A 15,542-nucleotide genomic window follows, 5' to 3' on the forward strand; every position below is an offset into this window, starting at 1 on the left:
GGGGGAGACCGAGCCTTATACTAAAATAGTGCTATAATAACCAAGATTCAAGTCAAGACAGTGCCTAGAGGATGTAGAATCGCTGGGACCCAAGGAACCACCCAAGGTGAGTAAGTAGGGAACCCACTGATGATGGGTGCAGTGTGAGAACACTATCACGTGCTACTTACAATTCAATGGGAGAGTCGTGGTTGCAGCTTTAAAGTTTAAGGACCCTTCCCAGTGGATTATGAAGAAACCCTTTGGAACTTAGAAGGTTGAAGAGCCACCCCACCCGTGGATACCAAAGTACCAGAGTTACCTATCTCAGGGAAGCCGGGTGCATAGGGTCGAAGTGGCATCAGAAACCGCGGTCATTCTCAATGGGGGTCTTCAAAGAAATGCAAATGCTGGAAAGAAGAAAAATGTCCAGGGGGACCCATAGGTGGATTCTTGATGGATGGAACCTGAAAGCAGAGGGGACAGAGGGCCTTATTTATGAGGCCTTGCAACAGTTTTGCGCTGCCGTTGCGTCACTTTTTGTTACGCATCGGTGGTGTAAAACATGCCCCCTGTTGCGCCCTATTTACAAAGTGACGCATCTAAGCAGATGTGTCACTTTTTAAACCCCTGTGCTACATTATACCTGCGTCAGATGTGATGTATGCAGGGGGGGCATTCCCACGTAAGTAAGCCTCGTAGAAGTGATGCAGTGAAAACTATAAGATTTCAATGCGCCACCTCTAGGACGCAAATACATCAAAACTTTACGCCTGCTTCAAGGCAGGCGTAAGGGGGATGCAGTGCTATATCCATAGTCCTCCCCACTGCATTGTTGGATTTGCATCACGCTTCCGACACAACTCCAGCAATGCGTAATTTTTTCACCAACAGATATGTCAGTAAAACCGATGTATCTGTCATTCCTTGCGACATGATCAGTCATACAGTAAATATGAGGCATCCATCATGTCACCAGGAGGGCGCAATGAACAGTGACGCATCGGTGTTTTCATGCAGCGATGCGTTACTTTTTAGAAATGAGGCCCAGAGTCTAGGTCACTCAGGAGTGACCAGGGGCTCGGTAGCCTCAGTAGACTAATGTCTACCGATGTAGGGTGCTTCAGGTGTGAAGATGGAGACCTTGACTCTACAGCTGCAGGGACCAGGAGACATTGAGGACAACCAAGAGCAGTATACGTGCTGTCCCACGAAGGATGTCGAGTGCTGAGAGGCGGATGTCTGGCGGGAGCACCAACAATCCTTGGCAGCTGCAACCCACGAAGAAGGCCAAAGAAGTTTACGGTCTGGCCCAACAAGGACCAGGAGACTCACCACAGCAAAGGTAGTCAGGGCAGGCCTGGAGCAACCACATGAGCCCAAGAAAAGCAGTGTTGTCCCTCTAGTGGACCCACAGGCCGAAGGCACAGGAGTTGTAAGGGGACCTCTAGCAGTTTCACAAAGTTACAGCTTGCAGGGCACAGAATGTGAGGAGGTCAAAGTCCTTTGTACAAAATGTGCACAGACGTTATGGCTATTGATAGCTTAATGCACGTAGTTGGGGAACACCAACAAGCATATGCACTTGGAAATGTACGCGGTGCACAACGGTTCAAGTTATGCGGTCCCCATGAGGGATACTGGCCTCAGACTTAGTGAGAGGGCAGTTTGACCTCAAAGAACACAGGCACCCACCTCCTGTGTTTCTGGAGACTTCAGAGTCTGCAGGAGCTCAGGATCAGCAGACTGGTCAGTTGCGTTACGGTGTCTGTAAATGCAAGGGAGTTACTTCTTTACCCCAAGAGAGATACTTCAGTTGTCCTTGGTGCTCCACAGGTCCTGCCCTAAGCCTGCATCATGCTTGGGCACAGACAATGCTTTGGACGGAGAGTGAGACAAAGTCATGCCCAGTCGAAGTCCAGCGAAGTCCAGAATGTCCAGACGGTTGACGGTTGGTGGTTTTATGTTCAGAATCTTGTCCACAGCCAGGTAGGCCCTTTTGTACCCACAGAAGAGGATTGGACAGATTCAGGGGACCGTCCCAGGGGAGGTTCAGGACAGTGTGGGGGTTACTCCCATGTCCTTTGTCCAGTTTTGTGCCAGAGCAGGAGCCAAAAGCACCCAGAACTTGTTTGAACTGGATTATGCACAGGGACACCAAATGTGCATCTCGTGAAGACTTTCAGGCAATTTGGAAGTGCATCTACCCGGCCCCAATACACTAAATACTATCTTGGAGGTGGTCACACCTCCCTGTGACAGGATGCCTATTGTGTTGCCTTCCTCTGCTCGAGCTTGGCTCAGTAGCAGGAGGGCAGAAATGTATCTCTCGCCGGCCGCAACCATTTTGTGCTGTTCGGGTCGAGAAGGCTGGTACCGGGAAGACCAGGGACCCCATGAAGCTTGCTTCTGAAGAGTGGAAGGTGGATACCAAGGTGTTTGATACCAAACACGACATGGTTTGTTGCAGCCGTTTTCGAGATAGCATTTTACGTGAGCATGTAATGCACCTCTACCCATCTGTCTGGCTGCGTCACAGACAACCCGGGAGAATGGTCTCCGAAGGCTTCCGGGGTGCTTTGCTCATGCAGGGGCGCCCTCTCACATAAAACCCAGCATCCTGCCTTCAGGATTGTCAAGGCCTGCTATAGGGGTGACTTATACATTTTAAATGTAGCGACCTATAGATATAGTAAACCCATATCTAAAGTTAGTGGTGCATGTACCATCTTACACAGGCTACAATGGCAGGCCTGTAGTTCCATTTTGCATGGCCTCTCATGGGTGGCATAATACATGCTTCAGCCCATGCGAGGCTTCTGTGGTACCTATGCCTTGGGTACATGTGTACCATATACTAGGGACTGACAACGGTACCCCAGTATCCAATCTGTAGTGTACTTAAGTACATAACACAATCAATTTAGGGAGAAAGCAGATAGACTGGGGTCCTGATTAGCAGGATCCCAGTCAGACTAATCAAAAACCAGTAAAACACCAGGCAAAAAAGTGGGGGTAACCATGCAGTCAGATCCTACCTTCCTACAGTAGGCAATCTAATCTAGCGTAAGTATATTAATATGTGTGGGGATGGAACGCTCTCCATAAATCCTGAAGTCCTATCCCCTTCAGCCACTTATGCCCGCACTTGGACAGAGCCCCTGATTGCCATGCCTCTGTGTCAATCTATCTATGTCATTATCAAGGACGAGATTGAGATCTCCCCCTATCAGGACCCTTCTCTCCATTGTGGATATTGCCTCTGTCAATGCAGGGTGTAGGAAGGCTTCTTGTCCCTTGTTCGGGGAATAGATGGAGCTCACCACAAAGGATCAATCATTGACCATGAGATGGTAAGTGAGATGTCTGCATTTCAGTTCTGCCACCTTGGATCCTATCTTAAATGAATGTGCCATCAGGATGGCCACTCCCGCCGTCTTGGTGGAAGAGGAGGAGATAAGCTAGTGGGGGAAGGCACAGGATCTAAGTCGGTGGCAATCTTTTGAAAGAAGGTGTGTCTCCTGATGCAGGTATCTATCTGCCCCTTAGTTCTCCAAGTATGACAAGACTGACTTGGATTTTACAGGTTTGCTAAGACCCTTCACATTGAGAGTAAGGTTCCTAAGGATTTTGTGACTGGCATTGGATCTATTTCTAAGCTCAAGAGCTGTAGTGAGTGTTGCCCTGTGGCTAACATAGGGTCCGATGTCACGTGTCTGTGTTCCTGTATGTGCCATGTATACATCATGCTTTGTTTGCTGTGAAGATGAGTAAAGCCCAATAAAAGACAAGTAAAGGAATGTAGATGCAAACTGAAGCAAGAACTTACAATGTGACAAACAGTCTTTAAGTTCCAAAAATCCAGAAGTTAGGGGTTCAAGTTGTGGCCATCATTCCCCGCTCCCCGCACCCATCACCCTTCCAACCAGCAATATGAATAAATAGTTGCATGACTGGCCGTCTTATGGATCAGCAGTCTCGGCCAAAACCGTGGGGATTGACTTCAACACTGATTGGTGACCTTCAGCTATTGCTGCGGGATCTTGGTAGGTAGTTCCTCTCCCTAGCTCATGTCTATGCCAACATGGCTGGTGATTCGTCAAGTGGGGCAGGGAGATCTTCGATGCTAGTCCATCCACAATGAGTGCATGCATAGGACATGACATGTTTCCTGCAAAGACTGTAGTTGGAAGAGTTTCTCATCCAAGTGAATGATGATGCAAAAGGGTGCCCCCATGAATAGTCCACCCCCATGTTCTGCAGCTGGAATGTGACAGGTAGAAACTCCTGCATCTGGGCTGGGTTGGGTGGAGAGGCACTGTCTCCAGAGGGTCCCCCGGATGGCCTGTTAAGCAAGTCTTTGGGGGTGCAGTCCTTCTTAGAGCTGCCTATCACCATCACGCCTGGTACTCAGTTGGGGCTCTTCCAGCCCATCCCTGTGCAGGTAGCCTCCCCAGGATGTGCCGCTGTGGTCAGACAGGGCAGCCAGGCTGCCAGGTGTTGAGCTCCGAGCCCGGCCCCAAGGGAGCAGAGGGCATTGAAATACTATGGGTCATTGGGTCAGGAGTTCTGAGGGTACGTATCGAGGAGAAGCGCGTCTGACTCTGGGGGAACCCACCCCACGAAGTGAACCCCGGTCCAATCAGCCACTGGAAAAGTAAGAGTCACTCCCTACTTGAAAGGAGAGCATCTGGTTCGGCCCCCAGCACAGATAGTCCCAGGGTAGGCCCAGCGGTGGTGATATCAGTACCACCAGTCTCCTAGGCTCTGCTCTTCCAAAGTCACGTAAGTCTCTCCCATCTTAAGATGGGCACTTAGCCGTCCCAGAGGGATGTCTAACTCCTGCCCCAGCTCAATGTACCCTCAAAAGCAGGGAGACTGGACTGTACCCAATGTCTCATTCAAAAGTGGCTGTGGGACAGCACAGGCGGGATCGCCCATGACCCAGCTGCCACTGCCCAATTTCAGTATCGCCAGCTCGGGGTGATTGTCCCACTGGAGGGATGCAGTCCACTCCACCGTGTCCGAGGTCCTCCCGGCTGAGTCCGTGGTGTGCTGCGGTGACCCACCAACTCTTCCTGTTGGTCCTCAACAAAGTTTGCGTGATGGGCGATGAGGGTGTCTCCTCCCCGTCACAGACAACTGAGGAAGGGTTGAACCCAAAGACTCCCTCAGCTCCCTCAAGACGGACCTGGGACACCCACCCTGGCCTAGCCAGTGCTCCAGGTGGCCCGCCGCACCGCTGTGAGGCAAGGCTGGCAATTCCAGCACACACGCTTGTCCATTCACCAGCGACGCAGTCCCAGCCTGGAGCTCAGTACCAGGCTGAACAAGATCCGTGCACTCCCCTGAGCCAAGCGTCTCAAGGCCCCGCCCCACATCGGGGTGCCAGACCGCTGGCTTCCCTCGTAGGCCCACAAGTCACCAAAGTAGGTTTCCAATGATGGCTGGCTCCGCCTTTGAGGCGATATCAGGTCTGTGTGAGGGCTGCCCTCATTTGAGATGTCATCAGTGATGTCATCATTGATTTCACTGACCACGTCACAAGTGATGTAATATGTAAAGTCATATGCAGTGCATTGCAGTTGCGCAAGTTTTAGTTCACTCAGCTAACTATAACATCTGAATTTCTCTGGTTTTGTATGAGTGAAATGTCAGCCTCACTATAACGTTACTGTAATCTTAGTTTTTTTCAGTGAATTTCTAGGGTATTTTAAATTCCATTTCCTAACTATAATGCCCCTGTATCCTTTGGTTTTCTTTCAGTGAATTTCTAAGGTTTTTTTAATGCCAATTCTTAACTATAATGTCCCTGTAACCTTTGTTTTTTCAGTGAATTTCTACGGTTTTTAAAGTAGTAGTCACGTCTGCAGAGTAGTGGAGAAAGGGGGCAGGGCCTCCGACCAGCTCAGTGGAGTTCTGCTGTGTAGGACTTACAGGAGGTACCATGAGGGCTCCTGTCACACTACTGTCACAGTAATAGCTGGGGCATAAAGGCCCCAAGGTCCCTCCTAAGCCAAGGGAACTTCATATCCCAGCTAGTAGTATAGCAGGAGGCATGTTTGCAGAGTGCTGGAGAAAGGGGGCATGCCTCTGACAACTTTTCATCAATCCTGCTGTGTGGAACTTACTGGAGGTAATAGGAGGGGTAGTCCTTGGGGCCCAAATACCCCTCCTATTACCTTAATTAAGACCCATACAACAGGATAGCTGAGATCTAATAGCAGGCCACGCCCCCTTTCTCCGCCACTCTGCAAATGTGCCTCCTGGTGCATTTCTAGTAGAGGGATTCTCTCAATTGGCTATTGAGGGCTCATTTGGGCTACCTACCCCTCCTATTAACTCCAGTAAGTCCCATACAGCAGGATTGTTGAGATCTGAAAGCAGGCCATGCCCCTATTTCCACAACTCTGCAAACACACATCCAGGTGCACTACTACTTGGAGGATGGAGTCCCCTTGGCTCTTGAGGGTCCTTGGGACCAACTAGCCCTCCAGTTACCTCCAGTAAGGCCCACACAGCTGGACTGATGAGAGAGAGTCAGAGGCTACACCTTCTTTCTCCACCACTCTGCAAACACGCTTCCAGGTGCACTGCTACTTGAGGGAAGAAGTCTGCTTTAGTCCTGAGGCCCTAAGGAGGCAAGGGGATGTCATCCCCCCACCAGAGGTGCACCAATATGCACGTTTGCTGGGTGGTGGAGAAAGGGGCATGGCCTCTCACCACCTCTCAGCAATTCCACTGTGTGGGGCTTACTGGAGGTAACAGGAGGTGGCGGTCCCTGGGGCAGTGGGGGGGGAAGTGGCCCTCTACATTTTACTATATTAGCTCGGGGAGGTGGCAGTTCCAGGGCTGCATGGGGGGCTGGGGCCCTCCCACACACTATAATTAAATATAGCCAAGGGGAGGTGGCGGTTCCCAGGGATGCAGGGGGCCTGATCATTATTTTTTATTGCTGTACTTCATGTTTTGGCAATTTTTGGTCAGATTCACGGTTCCACCGCGACTACTGCCACATTTTTATTTGAAAATCCTAGTTCAGGCAGAACAGGCCGAGAGGGTCAAGGTGCTCCCATCGTGCCCCTTTTTCTTTTTTTAAACATTTTTTCTTGTGACTCGATTCAACTGAGTCACAAAATGACTGCCAACATTTCCTGGTTTGAAGTGTTGGCAGGCATGAGATCGGAGAGGGGTCGTGTCCACAGTGGCCACAGTTGTATATCTGAAAAATGTATACATTTCTCTGAAACTATTGAACAGATTTACACCATTGCATAGTTATTTAAAACCATTGCAATACGAATTACAATTAAGACAATAAAATCATGATGAGATATTAATTACACATTTGCAAAATTCATGTTTCATTAAAAGCAGATTAAAAATGCTTTGTTCTTCATACAGATAGCTCTCAATATAAATTGTGTGTTCTACCCGGCTTCATTACTCTGTCTGGGCAGTGCTATTAACCAAGAGAGGACGTTATTGAAAGACCAGTGCAAGTGCTCATATGGAGGCTTCCCAAGTCAACCTTATTGGGGGCAGTCTCGTATCACAGTTAAAAGAGTGGGCACATTAGTCCCAGTTATCTCAGTTTCCGGCCACCTGCATGAGTTTATATGAAGGTCACCATGCACCTTAGCCACCTGCAGAATTGCATCTTGGTCTCTAATGTTAAAGATACATGCAATAATGATCCGCAGCCCAATGCTCTATCAGCTCTCTCAATTGTGAAGTAATTGGACAGTCTTTTGGGTCAGAGGGAATTCAATATCAAATCCTCCCGAGAGCAAAACATGTCCTTCCGAACCCTCAGGGATCCTAATATTATTACGTTGGGATTGCCCCTCCTGATCATCTTGAATTGCCATGAGGATAGAATTTTGTTTGGACAGCAAGGTGAGGGAAACTGGAGATGTTTGGTACAGTCCAGCAGCAATGCAAAACGCATGAGGCTGTATAACAAAAACTTTGGGCGCTGAAGTTACAGTATATGCTTCTGTTTCTGATGTGGCTTTGCAACATTTATGAATCAAAGTCATACTTCTTTAACACAACACAGGCAGCATGGACATGGATGACTGAACAAAGACTGCTGTGCAGCAATCCAGTGCCTGGGTGGGGGACTAGAGTGTGCCTAGGCAAGTGGTCTCTGCAGGAAACTGGACCATCTCTGACAAATCTCAGACTCCTCGGGATCAGAAGAGGAGCAACATGGGGTGAAACAAGGACATGCTCACTCTGGCTCCATCAGCGGTGTGGGGTGGGAGCTTAAAGAAGCATTATACAATGCCAGTCTCCCAGCACATGGACCTGAGACCTAATGTCAGGCTTGGGTCTGCTCTGCACTGGTTGGGGACCCCCCTCTGTTTGGTAATGACTTTTAATCATCCAGTGCTGCTAGCTACAACAGTTCCTAGTGGCAGTTTGCTTGAGTTGGGGAGTCCGTGGGTATTTTAATTGGCACAGTTGTAACATTTGTTGGGTATTGTTCCTGTTACAGGTGACAGATGATTGAGGGGGAGTTGGGGAGATTTGGATGGGTAGCTCTGTCCCATTTGTAGGGGTGGTTGGAATTTATGTAGTCGCGCTAAGCAATGCCTGTGAAACTGTAAAACTTCTCCGCGATCACGCAGAGTTCCGTGAACACGCGGAATTGCTTGTTCCGCCCATTTGCAATGCTTTTTTGCTGTCCGCTAAAGCTGTTTGCGTGCTCTGGGTGGAATTCTCACAAACGCGTATTTTTAAAGCACGAACAAGCAAAAAATTCCGCGAAGCAACGGATCATGGAATTTTTGGCAATTTGTGTTCTCTGCGAAATGCGAAATTACCCAAATTTCGCAAATTCCGCGAGAGGAACGGAATTTACCGCCCAGGCCTACCGATTTGGTCAGAGTTTGCATCACAGCACAGATGCAGAAAATTGCTCACTCTAGACCTGGACTGGTAGGTCCCAGGACTGTAAGCAAGTGGTGGGCTGGGTAAATTTGATAAATGTGAGGGGTCAAATCAGAGAGGTCCGACCCATTGGCATGCTGAGTATACAAACCTGATGGCACGGCTTAAGATAATGATATGTTATGAACAGCATCCTAAAAGGTCATTCTATTCACCCTACATGCCATTGAGCGATTATTATACCCATTTACAAAAATGGAGAAAGATCGAACCCCTCCAATTACAGACCCCTTAGCTTGCTGGATAACACACAGAAACATTGCTGCAGGCAGGTGTTGTTCAAACGTGATGATTGGATAGACCAGAACAACATCCTAGAACAGGCACAAGCAGCTATTAAACCAAAGATCAGCAAACTGGACCAGGTCCTCCAGTTCAAGGTGATAAATTGGAAATATGTCACCTTGAAGTGTGGCCATCTATATATCGCTTTCATCAATCTGAGAGCAGCCTTTGATCCAGTTCCAATGGAAACCCTATGGGATGTTTTGGATGGGCATGGCATCCCCCCACACCTGTGAAGGCTACTGAGAGTCCTATACTCAAACACACACACAAAAGTCAGGTGGAATAATGCAGGGACTTGATGGATAGGATTGAGATCAACCAAGGGATAATACAAGGGATAACACAAGGGTGCTACCTTGCCCCCTCCCTTTTTAGCATATACATTAATGGAGCAGTAGGCAAACTGATGGACTGCAAACACAATGCTCCCAAAATTGCAGGTGTGTTTACTCCTATTTAGATGTTTGCCGATAACACCCTGCTAATCTCACAAACTCCAATGGGGCTGCTAGCAGAATTAAATGCCGTTGTCTCCTTCTGTGAATAAAGAGGTCCAGAAGTAAATTCCACTAAGTCCAAAGTTATGACCATTAATCCTCACAGAACGAATAGAGGAAATGTGTTTATAGAGGGGATCACCCTTGAGAAAGTCTCATACTTTGATTACCTGGGGGTCAGATTAAGTGATAGCCAGACCTGGGGCACTCAGCTAGAAAAAAGTAAAGCTATCCTCCAAATGAAAACCTCACCTATAGGGAGAAAATACAGGGCTGCCTTGGGAGGTGCTCTGTCAATGGTTATTACTGTGCATAGAGCATCAGCTGTAGCATCTGCAATTTATGGAGCTGAGATTTAGGGGTGTGCCTCAGCAGAGACGCTGACAAAGATAAAAAATAAGTTTATAAGGCTCCTTTTTAAACTCCCCCCAAATTTCCCTACTACCCCATTGAGACTTGACCTAGCCCTTAATCCAGAGAAAGAAGGGCGATCTCAGACCAGTCACCTGTAGTGCTGCTAGTGGATGGCCGAACCCCATCCATAGGCCAGTATTGAAGATGGAGGCATGGCACCTTGCAAATGAGGAGGTGGTCAACCATTTGTCTACTGAGTTGGACTGTTTTCTAGAATGGAATGAGGGATCAGTGGAATCTCCAGGGACATAATGGGATGCCAGTAAGAGTTATATGAAAGGTGTGGTGAGGTCACATTTCACTGCACTGGATTGTCAGGACGATCAGGAGACTGTGGAGGTGTGGGTAGCTATGATGGAACAAAGGAGCTCTAAGTATGAAAGCGAAGTGTGCCAAAATCACTTGACATGATGGTATTGCTCAGCTCTCCCTAAAATAGGCTAGACAATACAGGATGGTTGCGCAGAATAGGATTAATGAGTGGGGGAATAAATCCATCAAGCTACTCTATTGGTTGGCTACTCAGGGGGCAGTGGAGGGAGTGATTCCGGGGGTAATGGACCCAGAGGGCAAGAAAACAGGGAGAGCTTAAGAGATTGCTATGGCTTTTGTGTACTACTATGGTTACCTCTATGTGACACAGACGTGGCCACCTAGAGAGACTGTACCACCATGATTAGAGACCTACTCCTCCCAGTGCTGTCAATCGCTGTGATGGAGGAACTCAATCATTCCTTTACAGAAGAAGAGCTCAACACCGCATTCTCAGATATACAGACTGGCAAAACACCAGATCCAGACAAATTCACAATTGAATACTATGTGAAGCTTAGAAGTACACTTCAACCACTGCTATTAAATGTTTAAAGAGGCCCTAGATAGGGGTCGCCTGCTAGAGATGTTGTATTTAAAGACAATAATAGTATTTCCTAAGGCAGGGAGGAGCCCTGAGCGATGTGCCTCTCATTCCCCATCTCGCTTATTAAGAACTAAGTCAATATTTATGCAAAAATGCAGGCTAATAGGCTTCTTCAACTTCTCCTAATACATAAAGACCAGTGTGATTTCATGCCCAATCATAGTACCCGCCATTGTATCCATAGGGTCCAGGCGGTAGTGGCATATAAGTATAGGTTACAGGACGGAAACGCATTGTTGTTGGTTGACATCGTGAAGGCTTTTGATATACTGGATTGGTACTTTTTGTAAAATGTGCTGCACTGAATAGAATTTGAGAACAGATTTATATCATGCATACAAGTAATATACATGACTCTTAAGGCCCAGGTGCTGCCAATGGCTCCTAGTCAGATACATTCTGCATATGTAGGGACAACTGACAGTGTTGTTTCTTGTCATTTCTGTTATTCCCTCTAGCAATAGAGCTGCTACCGACATGGGTCAGATGGAACACACAAATGTAGGGGTTTCTTTGGAAGGATGGGGTGGAAGACCATATAGTGCTATATTTGGATGGTGCACTGTTGTCTGTGGCTCATCCCGAACACACAGGCCCACTTATCCATCAAATACTCCATCCTTATGGCCAGGCCTTTCGGCCTACATGTGAATTGGTCCAAGTCCCTGTTGGTGCCCCTTACAGGCACCATAAACACCACACGTTGGTGGACCCAAATCCCCCTTCGGCAACTGAGTTTGAAGTATTTAGGCATACACATCTATTACCTGAATTGGCTTGATCCCTCAACCTGGCCCCCATGACAACTAGAATGTAAGCGGATATCAGAAAGTGGGCCAGATTTCCCCAGAATATCCTTGGTAGAGCCCCATTATTTAAAATTATGGTTTTACCATGTTTTCTATACTTGTTCCAGAATTTCCCCAACACGATTCATGGAAAGTGGCTTCAGGGGATGCAGGGCATGTTGTCCTCCAATTTATGGACTAAAAATGTTCACTGTATCGTGCTTTTAAGTGCAGTCAATCTACATTTGATAGGGGGTGGCAGTAGCAGACCTACATCAATAATATTGGGCCACCCAGTTATGCTATGTTAAAGGATTTATACAGGGCATGGTTGTCCTGGCAAAAGGACGTCCCAGTGCTAAATGCAGGAGGATAGGATGGAACAGGGAATGCAGATCAACAGAAAAGCCAGGTCTTCACGGCCCTTCTAAAAGACAGAAGATTGGTGATGTTTCTGATAGGGAGTGGCAAAGAGTTCCAAAGGGCGGGTGCAAGCACCTTAAATGAGCGCCCCCCTGCTCTGGCCCTATGGAATCGCAGCACATGAGTAAGATGTAGATCAGTGGAGCGAAGGATACAGGTTTGGGGTGTAGGAATGACAAAGATTGTTCAGAATTGCCGGGCCTACACCTGAAAGAATGTTGTGTGTGATGCAGAGCATTTTGAACTGGATTCTTTGCTCCACAGGCAGCTAATGAAGGCGACACAACAGGCCTGAGACAGAATATCTTGGCAGAGCAAACAAAGTGCAGTCAGTTTATCGCTGTTAACGATTGGCTCCAGGGAGAGTGGAATGAGCCACCCTTTCCGATGAAAGTGTCCACCCTATGGGTTGGTACTAATATGAATATACTCTACTCTATGGGGCACCTCTCTCTGGTTCACTCCCTGAGCTGACAGAAGTGACTTTTGAGGTCGGGAGAGTGGTCCTGCATTGAATGAGGTGGAATAGAAAGATCATAATGCTGACTCCCCTGTTGAGAGGGCAATGGTTGGACCCAACTGTACAACTAAAAGACTTTCATAGATTGGACCTCACTGGTATATCTCAATTAGAGAATGTTTAGCAAGTAACTCACAGGAAGCCATTTTGAAATCTAAAGGTAGGAGTGACACCTACATCAATCTCGGTTCTATAGATACCTCCAACTTTGGCACATCGTGTTAACCCTTGAGAGCCCTATCGGAAATCCCCCTGAGGCTAGGCTGTTGTTGGGAGTGCTAAGGAAAAATTGCGTCTGCCGTACATATAGGTCACTAGTCCAGGATTCTACAACCTTTTCTTTACTGAGAGCTACTTATGTTCAATGCAATGTATTACTAATTATCAATTACTAATTACTATTACTACTAATTTTATTACTGTTGTATAATCTCAATTTTGTTATATGAATATTAATTCAACCAAGCAAACGCTTTCTAATTAAATAAGCTGGGCTGCACATATGTGAGCTACTTAGAGGAAGCTGGAAAGCTACAGTAGTTCATGAGCTACTGGTTGAAGACCCCTGCTAGTCATTAACTCACCTAACCTGTTCACTCTCCAGAGGGCCAAATGGGAAGCCTGGGAGGCCCTTTGAAGGATGGGGAGCGGAGGGAAGCTCTTAGGCACCAAGAAAGCTGTGGATCTCCTCCAAGTTATGGCTGGTTCAACTTAATTATCACAAGAAGGCAAGAGGGGTCCTACTCTGCCAAAGGGACAGGACACCAAAAATAGACACTGTTATAAAAAAAGATCCCTTTGGGTTCCTTAAATAGCATACCATACAAATCAACCGCAGCCAACTTACATCCAATTAAAAAATATTCACCAGCACCAAATAGTAACCAAGAGCATAATATCAAAAATATATCACGTGTCTTTTATTAATAACCAAATATCATCAAAAAGCCTCCTTGCCTGCTCCTTTTTTCTTTTCCTTCAAACGGGCAGATAAACGCCAACTGGTTGTCAAACTCACTTTTAAATTGTGCAACACACGTGGTCCCAATTGGGAACATCATACCAGAGGGAGGACTAAGTCGCTCCGACGGTTCCGCCATCTTGGAATAGGTTTAAATCACAATTCGTTTTTTTAAATAAAATACGTTAGTGCCAGCAAATGACATCTAGAGGAAGGACTAAATCACCCCGACGGTTCCGCCATCTTGGAGTAGGTTTTAATCATGATCTGTTTATTTAAAACACGTTAGTACCAACAGGGGACATCATACTCGAGACAGGGCCGAATAAAATCAAGAATTCCGCCATCTTGCGGATCGTTTTATACAAAGGCAGTTAATGAAAGAGGGTTTTATTTCTATATCAAAATGATACTCACCAACATGAATTATACGGAATGTCTATAAAACCATGTATGAGGTCAAAATGTTTTAAATATAATTTGTATGTTATTGTTTTTTAGATAAAAGATTTGGGAGATGTATGAGAAACAGTTGCTAGCCTGAAGAAGGTGGTGAATAATTGGATACCACTGAAACGCGTCGCTCTTTTTAGGAAATAGTTGAACAACACCTGGCTGTAACAGACAGAATAAGATTAATTAAAATTTGTCAAAATAATATCTGGTTCAAATTGAATGAATGGAATGGGAACAACGTTTTAACTTGTGAAAAACTATATTCAACTTCATGTACCTATAGTGTATTTGATATATAACAGGTGTTTGTCATCCTCTCTTTTTAGGTTCTCCCTGTACTATGGTTATGTAATGTTTTTAATATATGTGGCACAGTTTTTATACTTGATGACATTTGGTTATTAATAAAAGACACGTGATATATTTTTGATATTATGCTCTTGGTTCCTATTTGGTGCTGGTGAATATTTTTTAATTGGATGTAAGTTGGCTGCGGTTGATTTGTGTATGGTATGCTATTTAAGGAACCCAAAGGGATCTTTTTTGATAATAGTGTCAACTTAGTTATCTGCATGCTACATATACATATCTGGCCCCGCAAAGACTGTGGAGGGCCAGCAGGTGTCTCTCATCCTCTTGCGTGTGCTGTGGTGAGGAAGAAGTGAACTTCCAACATGTCATTTGGGCTTGCCCTATCATATCCCGATATTGGGTCTCTGATTTTCATAGCTTGTCACAGGTTTTGGTAAGCCCCATAGAAAAAACAGCATGTATTGCCTTCTTAAGGCTGATTGAGGACCTGGGGGAGGCAGGCAGGCAAAGGATTGATTGGTGTGAGAGGGTATATTATTTGGAAAGATGAATACTGCCCGTCTGTGGGTTTCGGCCATGCCCCTGTAGATAGCAGATTAGTACTGGGTGATAGACTGATGTGCCAAAATGGAAGAGCCAATATAAATATAAATACATTTGGGGTCGGTGGTGGAGTTTTTACAGACTGGACTGAACTAAACCATACGATTGTGTATTATCCATTGTTTCTCACAAAATCTGACTGTGTGCTATATATGCTATTGTTTACTTTTGTTTAATGTTAATACCAATTAAAGTCAATAAAACCTGATGTAAAAAAAATGAGTGCATATTTTTGGAACCGCCTTAAAAAGATTTTCCATTCTGAAATGCTCTATTCTGTAAAAGCCTATGTTTTTTTTAAGATATTGTATTGTCACACCATGAACAAGGCAGTCAGATCTGACTTTTTTAATAATTAATTCCAACTTTGGGTTAAACTCACTGGGGAGGTATTGTAGTTTATGGATTGGAGCCAGCTGGGGTG

The sequence above is a fragment of the Triturus cristatus genome, chromosome 8 (genome assembly GCF_964204655.1).
Source record: "Triturus cristatus chromosome 8, aTriCri1.1, whole genome shotgun sequence".
NCBI lineage: Eukaryota > Metazoa > Chordata > Amphibia > Caudata > Salamandridae > Triturus > Triturus cristatus.